Raw genomic sequence first — 9,067 nt, forward strand, 5'->3', positions numbered from 1 at the left:
AATCCCTTTTCAGATGTCCTAATTTACCACAATTAAAACACCTGGTAGTTTGATGTCTCCTCATAGCTTTGGAAATCGCTTCTCCTACCCAGGATTCATCATTATAGCTAAACATCTCAACATTCATTGTATGCTGTATCCATTCTTCCATTGGTGCTGATCTAGATCTTAAAGGCCCAATTATCTTTTTACATTCAGTATTTGCATTTTCAAAAGCTAGAGATTCAAGAAGTATTCGTCTAGCTTCTGGGTCTGTTACCCCTATGTCCAGAGCCTTAATTAATCTTTGCACAAAGTCAGTAAAGGGTTCTCTCTGTCCCTGCCTAACCCTGGTATATGATTCGACCCTTTTTGCTGGATCTTGTATTCTATTCAAAGCATTCAAGGCTGCTTTGTGACATAAGGACAGCACTTCTTCATCATAAAGAGCTTGGACCTGTGGATCAGCATATGCTCCTACACCAAGAATTTGATCTTGGGAAACCTCCACACCTTTTGCTCTTCCTTGCTGTTCCATATGTTTGGATTCTTCTCTGAAATAAATTCCAAACATCAAGGAAGGCCCATCATCTAAAACTGCAGACACTAGCTGAGAGAAATCATGGGGGGTAGCTCTGACATTAGAAGCCCAAGTCCTTATCATTTCCTTAACAAATGCAGAGTGCAAGCCAAAATTAACGACAGCTTGCTTAATTTCTTTTAAATCATTCATTGCTATTGGTGTCCATATAGCTTCTTTAACTCCCTTTGAGCCTTTGGAAGTTAACCCTTTGTCAGAATAAATTACAGGGTATGTTGTTAGGACCCTGGGTAAGCCAGTTCTAACAGCTGGTGGTGGCATTGTATCCTGTCCTTGTGCCTTCTTACTCTGTTCACCAGCTCCAATAGTTTCTTCAATCATTTCTAATCTTTTTATCATTGTATCCCTTAAATCCTGAATCTCCTGACCTACCCGTGTTTCTAGTAATTTCACTAAGGTATCAGTTTTTTGGTTCCCATTCTGGAGGTTCATTCTATCTGTTACCTTATCAAAACTTTGTGGTAACGTCTGAACGTCAAATTCAACAGCCTGTACCCTTTCAGGTAACTTCCTAGTACCCTTGGACATGGAGTCAATTTTGTCTATCATAGTATCCACTTGTTCAGATAACCCCTGATTTTCAATAATTTTAATCCTTTCAACTAGTTGTTCAATATTAGTCCGTAAAAATCGTATCTTTCTTAATGATAAAATATTGAAAAGAAAACTGAAACCTAGTAACAAGTAAATTAATATATTCCCATAGTCATATAAACCTTGCATGACATAATCCATTGTATTAATAAAGAAAACAGTAAAATTGGCGTTGGAAACAAAAACTGCCATATTACCTCTTGTCTAGTTGGCGGTGCTGTTGCCAAGTTGCGACTAGAACCACTGCAAAGGTGACTTAAACAGGTCCTGTTTCAGTGTCTGCCTTAGTATTTGTTAAAAACTAGGAAATATAAGTTGCTCAAGAAAGAAAGTTTAATTAAATCAATTCCATACACGGAACCAGAAACCCAGAATCCAGGGGTAGAAAAGAGCAACCCGGAAGCCGCGTATGCCTCCACGTGACCGAGTCGTTCTGATTCACGCCACTAAAGCACCGCACTTACAAGGGAAATTTAAAAACAACTCAGAAAAGAGCAAACCAGGCTTGCAGAGATTGTCCCGAGCCTGTGGAGCTTGGGAGGCGTGGGGTTTAATTGAACTGCTGGCTCCACATACAGGGCACAGGCCGCAGCTGAGGGAGGTCTCGTGACTAGCCGAGCTGGTAGTAAGCAGTTGAGTGGGGGGGAAGGGGGGGTTCTACAACCAAACGTGGGGCGCCAGATGAAGGCGTAAGTCACAGACAATCCCACACCAGTTTGGAATTATGATTAATAGAATGGTCATTTATTCAAAGGGGAAAAAACTTACAGATTACCGTCCCAGACAACAGCCCCTCCACGCGAACAGGAAAGGAGTCCAGGGGCCGGAAACGGAGCCGGAAGACAAAGACAGAGTGGAGGACAGCCGCTGCTTTTTTTAAAGGGAAAGAGACCACGCCCCAATGGGCTGGTAACTCAGCGGCGATTGGCTGAAGGAGCTGAAGGAACTCCCACAGCAAGAACCCATTCCCCTTACCAAAAATAAAACAAAGGCAACTGTCATACATTTTATCTATCTATTATTCTATGAATAATCCCCTAGCTATAATTACAATATCATAATTTAATATTGTACATGTAAGATAAAATGTTTTTCCAAACATCACTATACATGATTTTCACTGTTTTACTATTTCTGTTTGTCCCAATCTTAACTAGATAACTATAGAAATTGCCTTTTTCTCGCACCTCCTCCTGTGCTTATATATTTTCCCCTTTGCTGGGGTGGAGAGAATGTGCTGTGGAAGGGACAAAGCAGAGGCTTCTGCTTCAGTCGAGTTTTTTGGGGAAAGCGCTAACGGTCAGCAGGACGCTGCACTGTCCAGCAGGCAGTCTAGTCCCGAGCCACACCCCACACACTGCTCCCCTTAAAATATAGGCGGTAGGCATGTGAGATTTTTAACATGACATTCTTTTCTTTATCCACCCACTTCTGCTCTATAAAACCATATAAATAACAATTCATTAAACCAGGTCTCATTTGAAGGTGATATCGGCAATAATTCCTTACTACAAATAACAAGCATTAACTAAGAACTCTAAGTCTTAAGCCTGCACCACCCACGTCCAAGTTTCTGGACCTTTTCTTCACTATCTCTTTACCTCCTTTATAGAGTGCCCTGATGTACCTGAACTACACATAGAATTCTTTGAGGCTCTGAAATTAGTCAATGTATCCACTCAGCATTATGATCAGGTTGTTTGGATGGTCCAGTATCTTCTGGAAGGCATCACATATCTGATGGAAAAGATGCAAGAGCAGTTTGGATGGGTGTCTCAACTAGCAACCCATAACACAATGACTGAGGGCATCTTTAACTCAACAAAGGTAAGGACCCCAGAGCAGAAATGACGTGTGTTAGCTCTATTCTGCTAGTTATTGACTGACTACAGCTGACTTTGAGAACAAGCTGAAAAGGAATACGTGTTACTCCATGGTGATTGTATCCAAGCCCACTTGGCTTAACACAGTTCATGGTCTAGAAAGATGGCTCAGTCTTTTACATCAGCTACCCATAAGGCTGAGGTAGGAAGGTCTTTAGTTCAAGGCCTGAATGGACTACATAATGAATTCTGTGCTGGCCTAGACAACTTAGTGAGACCCTGTCTTAAAACATAACAAAACAAAAATGCTAAATGAGCTAGAAATGTATCTTAGTGGTAGATTTACCTAGCATAAAATCTAAAATGACTAATTCTTCTCATTGCGATAGGGTTGTAGCTGATAGTGACAACCTTGAACTGGCTAATATAGATTTTAAGAAAGAAGACTTGTAGGTAAAGTAGAGTTCAGAATTGGACACCAGGGCTAGAGAAATGGCTCAGTAACTAAATGCATTTGCTGCTCTTGCAGAGGAGCCAGATGTGAAGCCCGGTACCATAAGGAAGTTTACAGCCTTCCTAACTACTGCTCCTGGGCATCTGATGCTCTCTTCTGGCCTCCTGAGGAGTCAGGCCTGTGAGTGATGTACAGACGTAAATTCATGCAAAACTCCCATTACATAAAGTTTTAAATTAAAAAAATTTAATTAAACTCTAAAACTTAACAGCTGAGAAGGATTGGAAAAAGCCCTGAACCTTTCTAGGCCTCAGTTTTCCCACTAAGATGGGAACAATGGAAGTCACCTTGAAATGTTTGTCTGTAAAGCCAGTGAGGCTCCTTAATTTTTTAAGAAGTAAATTATAGCAGTTACTAATTTTTATACAATAAACTAAGTCACCTTACGAATTAATATCAGGACTAGAGAATTAAACATTGGTGACTCAATGGTTAAAGCAATTATTCTTGCCGAGGATCCAGGTTTGTTTTCAGGAAGTATATGGTGGCTCAACCCTCTGTAACTCCTAGTTATATATAGTTCCTAAAGATCTGACACCCTCTTCTTACCTCCTCAGGCATCAGACAACACACGTGCTTGGTACAGAGACCTAATGTAGTCAAGGAACCTGTACATATAAAGTAGATCTAAAAAAGTTTTAACATTAAGTATCCTCTAAAACATCCTGTCACCTTACATTGCACCTCTGCTATGACTCCCACATTTGATTACTAACTCTGCTGCATAAAACAATGGCTGACTTTTCATCCTGAGCTATGCATGCTTATGACCATGCACAAATCACCTTAATTCCACAAAAGTGTACATTGATTCCTGTGGGGTTAGCATTGGGGTAGGAGAATCCTAAAAAGACCTGGGTACAAGAAGTCCTGGGCTTAGCAACTAAATCTTCAGTACTCTGTGTAATATGTGGTGTTCTGTAGAGGAGAAGAACGGATAGAGTGAATAGATACTACATGGAGTTTAGTGCACTGACTGACATGCTGTGCTCTGGGTAGTTTAACAGTGGCAGTTTGCATAGGTTGAGAACCAGTAGCTACTGATTCCACTAGGATAGACACCTCAGCAAGCCCTCCCTGAAGGCAGGGGCGATTCTTGGATTCTCACACTGGAAGCTTTGCTATCCACAGATGATAGCAGTGGTGGTGGCAGCTACAGTGCTGGCGGCCACAGTGCACAGTGCTGGCGGCCACAGTGCTGGCAGCAGCAGCAGATCAGTTGCGCTCACCAGGAAGGAGTGAAGGCAGGCAGGCCAAAAGGAACAGTTTTCCCCTCAGATCTTTACATGAGGGCAACTATAGAAAGGTGCCTCCCATGCACAGGAGGGTCTTTCCCCCTCCAGTTAATCTCTCCAGGAAATACTATCACAGACCCATCAAGAAGCATGTCTTTTGGTTGATTCTAGATCCAATGAAGTTGACATCAAGACTAACCATCACAGGTTCCTGTGCCAGCTCCTGCTCCAGCCACTGTGGTCTAGAACTCCCTGCTGCACACAGGTGCAGCAAGAGATGGCTTGCAGCAATGTTCTTATTCGGCATCCCTCCCTCCTCCCAGGATGCTTTGCTAATCCTATTAAAGGTTTTACCTGAGAGCATCCCTTTAACAATCAACTCACATTGGGACTCAGCTTGTTTTTAGGGAATCTGACATTTTTCTCTTTGTCAACCTTCAAGTTGTGGCATAATTTGAAAACTAAGTTTAGCTACTCATAACAACAACCATGTTAAAAAGAAAGGGGGGGGGTTGTGTGTTGTGGCAGATGCCTGTATGTGATCTTCCCAGCACTGAAAAGGTAGAGGCAAGGCGGGTGGTGGTGGCACATGCCTTTAATCCCAGCACTCAGGAGACAGAGGCAAGCGGATCTCTGTGCCAGCCTGGTCTACAGAGCTAGTTTCAGGGCAGGCGCCAAAGCTACAGAGAAACCCTGTCTTGAAAGAACAACAGAAAGTGTAAAGAGGTAGAGACAAGAAGACCAGGAGTTCAAGGCTGGCCTCAGCTATGGAAGACTCTGTCTCAAGAAATCAAAACAAGCCCAATGTGGGGGTGCACACCTGTAATCTCAGCAGTTAGAAGCTGAGACAGGAGAGTTTCAGAGAGTTCAAGGCCAGTAGGGGGATATAACAGGTACAAGACTATCCAGGGCTACAGAAGGTGACTGAGTCTCACCTATCCCCATGTGTGGAGATTGAGGCTCCATCCCTAGCAGCACAGGTTGTGAGGCAGATGGGATAAAAAGGAAGTGAGGGAGGAAATGGAAGACAGAACCATTTTCAAAGAAATGAGGCTTTATTTACCTCATTTCTGGAGAGTGGAAAGTCCAAGATTATTTTCTTAGCTTCTGGACTGGGTCATGCCAGGAAGGAGAAGCCATCAGTGTGGAAAAACACATGATCGCTAACTATGTCTGTGTGGGTGTGTAAACTGGAAACCTGTGGACAGCTAGGAACATCAAAGGGAAATATCAAGTGAGTATTGGAGAGAGCACAGGAAGAACAAATGGGGCATGGTAACAGGACTTATGTGAGCTAACTTATTTCATGTATCCTCAGACTTTATTAGTCAGGCTTGCCTGCTATAGTGATCCTCTGAATCCTGAGAAGTTTAATGAGACTTAACACCAACATAAACCTCAATAGTAAACCTAGGTTCTGCTGTGTGTCACATCCTGGTCCATCTGCAGAACACTTGCTTGGGAACTTTCTGATTGTTTGTCTCTGCTGAAAATCAAGTTCCATGAAGACCAGGTCCTTGCCTGTCTTTTCTTTGTTGGCATAAATAAGCAAGGCATTGTGATAGAGATGTTTGTTGAATGAGTTCATGGACGCTTATTTGAGGATCATTTTTTCTGGGTTAACTTGTATTCCATAGTCAGAAGGACCCTTTCCATCAAAACAAGGTTCTCAAATAAGGTCATGGTGAAGGATTTTATTTCATGAGAGTGGAAGACCCTGCTCTTGGTTCCTAGCTCACCTTGATCAGCTGATCTTGGGTAGAAAAATAAGATCAGACTCAACATAGAGAAAACTAACACAAACATAACATGCAACTGGATGCCTAGGATTCTGCTAGTGGCTGAAAAGTATGTGGGCTCTTTCTGGTTGGAAAAATGATATATTTGACTGGTTTTCTGAAGGCATACCCACATCCTGCATTATGATAGACAATCACACTCAGTCCCATTCAAAGCCTCAGAAAAAGTTTTCTGAAGGAAGTCCTGCAGTTCCCTGACACCCATAACCTCAACCCACTCAGTCCCTCATCTCTGTACACCTAGAAATGTTCTCCTCAAATGAATACCAGCCCATCTACTGTGTTCTCTGCTCAGATTTCTGACAGTGAACCCAACCACCAGAAAGTACATAGTACAACAATAGAAGAATTCAGCATACAGTATTGCTGTGGGATAATGCTCTTGTACACTGTAAAGATTTGTTACTTGTGTTGGTTTAATAAAATGATGATTGACCAGTAGCCAAGCAGGAAGTATAGGTGGGGTGACCAGACTAGGTGAATTCTGGAAAGAGGAAAGGAAGAGATGCAGTCACAAACCAGACTCAGAGGAAGCCAGATGAGAATGCCATTCTGAGAAAAGGTGCCAAGCCATGTGACTAAACATATTTAAGAATTATGAGTTAATTTAAGTTGTAAGAGCAAGTTAGAAATAAGCCTGAGCAGTAGACCAAACAGCTTATAATTAATACAAGCGTCTGTGTGTTTATTTGGGACTGAATGGCTGTGGGACCAGGCGATACAGAAATTTCCATCTACACAGTGTTCCACATATGCCACCTTTACGTGTTGTGTATTTTTAGCTGAAGGAAGTAAGGAGATTGCTCTCATTGTGTCTTACCTTTCACACAAAGCAGACCTTACAAGAATTCTTTGACCTATGTTTCCTGGAAATAGGACTATCACAGAAAGCCCTACCCTGCTAAGAGTCAACACAAACCTGAAAAGACAGGTGTTGCCAAGTCCCACCTCCTTCCCTGCTGCCATGAGAGCAGACTCTTACCCTCAGTCATTGTCTACACAACTGCCCTCCAAACCTCAAATCCAAAACCAAAAAATTATAGTTAAGTAGGGAAGTCTTCCCTATAGGCATTGGGTGCTACCTGAAGATATTCGTAGCCTTTGGTCTGAAGTCTCCTGTGTGATGTAAACATATTAATAAACTTATATTAATCTTATATTAACCTGTTTATTATATACCTTGTGATAGGTAAAGAAAATATATTCTTTTCTTCTCTCCTTCACAAAGGAGGATCTGACTTCCCAAAGGAAACACTAATGACTTGGAAGAACTGCATTGCACTGGTAAGAGTTGTGGAGAAGCAGTGGGGTGAAGAGTTAATCTAGGAAAAGCCAGACTAACATTGTGTTGAACTAAATAGATTTTCAGTTTCTGTTATCCTGTAACTCAGTGCATTTCAGCTCACAATTATATAGCAAGAATACCAAGTTTCCACTACTAAGCTTGTGAAATGTTTTCCATGATACTTGTAGTTAAGCCAAAATAGCCAATCATTTCTGTAAATTTCTTTTGAAATTTGAATTGTTTTATAAAACAAGACCACATAGAAACATTTGACAGTATCTTAGCTAACTAAATAAACAGGGCTGCAAATAAAAGATGATTATGTAATCTCTTATAGTACATATTCCATCATAAAATTTTTGTTTATATTAAAATTATTTTATTTTATGCATATAGTGTTTTGCTTGCATGTATGTCTTTGTACTATGTGGGTGTCTGGTGCCCACAGAGGCCAGAAGAGGAATTAGACAGTTGTGAGTTGCTATGTGGGTGCTGGAAACTGAACCTGGGTCCCCTGGAAGAGCAGCCAGTGCTCTCAACTGCCGAGCCTTCTGTCCAGTCCAACAACATAGACATTTGGAACGGGAGCTTTTGAAGCTGAGTTTTAGCAGGGAGACAGGAGACTGGTGCTGTCGGTTTCCTTCCACTGTGACCGTCAACTTAGGATGCTTTATTTTGGCTGAAGGCTTCAGAACATGGTTGCTTGTTTTAGTTGCCTTCTTTTCTTGGGGGAACAGCCTTTTCCTCTGTCATACACACCATGTTATCCTGTCTCTCTGGAGTGAAGTTAGACCCTGCTTGCCTCATAGCTGGGACGAAGCAAAAACAGGAAGCAGTCAGGACCCCAGTGTCGCCTTCAAAAATGATACTTCTGGTCACTGGACCCCACTTGCTAAAGGTTTCACCTCCTACCAATAACGCCACAGTCTGGTCAGCAAGTCTTTTAACACATAGGCCTTTGCAGGGATTCTTACCCAATGCATACCATATGCAAAAATGACAAACATGAGATGCAGGGAAAAGCAAATACAGGCTTGGGCTAGGTTTATCCCTCAGGGGTGGTGTGAACATGTGGGAAGTCTGGGTTCAATTCTCAGCGGAAGAAAAAGTTGGTAGTGTTTAGTACATTTCAGTAAAGCCCCAATCCTATTCTTCATATTCCCAGACATAACCAAAATTTATAAAGTTTGTTGGGAACCTACAATGTACTCAACAAAGTGGTAGATACAGATCTCTT

Source organism: Myodes glareolus, chromosome 27 (genome assembly GCF_982192425.1).
Source record: "Myodes glareolus chromosome 27, mMyoGla1.1, whole genome shotgun sequence".
In the NCBI taxonomy this organism is placed as follows: Eukaryota; Metazoa; Chordata; class Mammalia; order Rodentia; family Cricetidae; genus Myodes; species Myodes glareolus.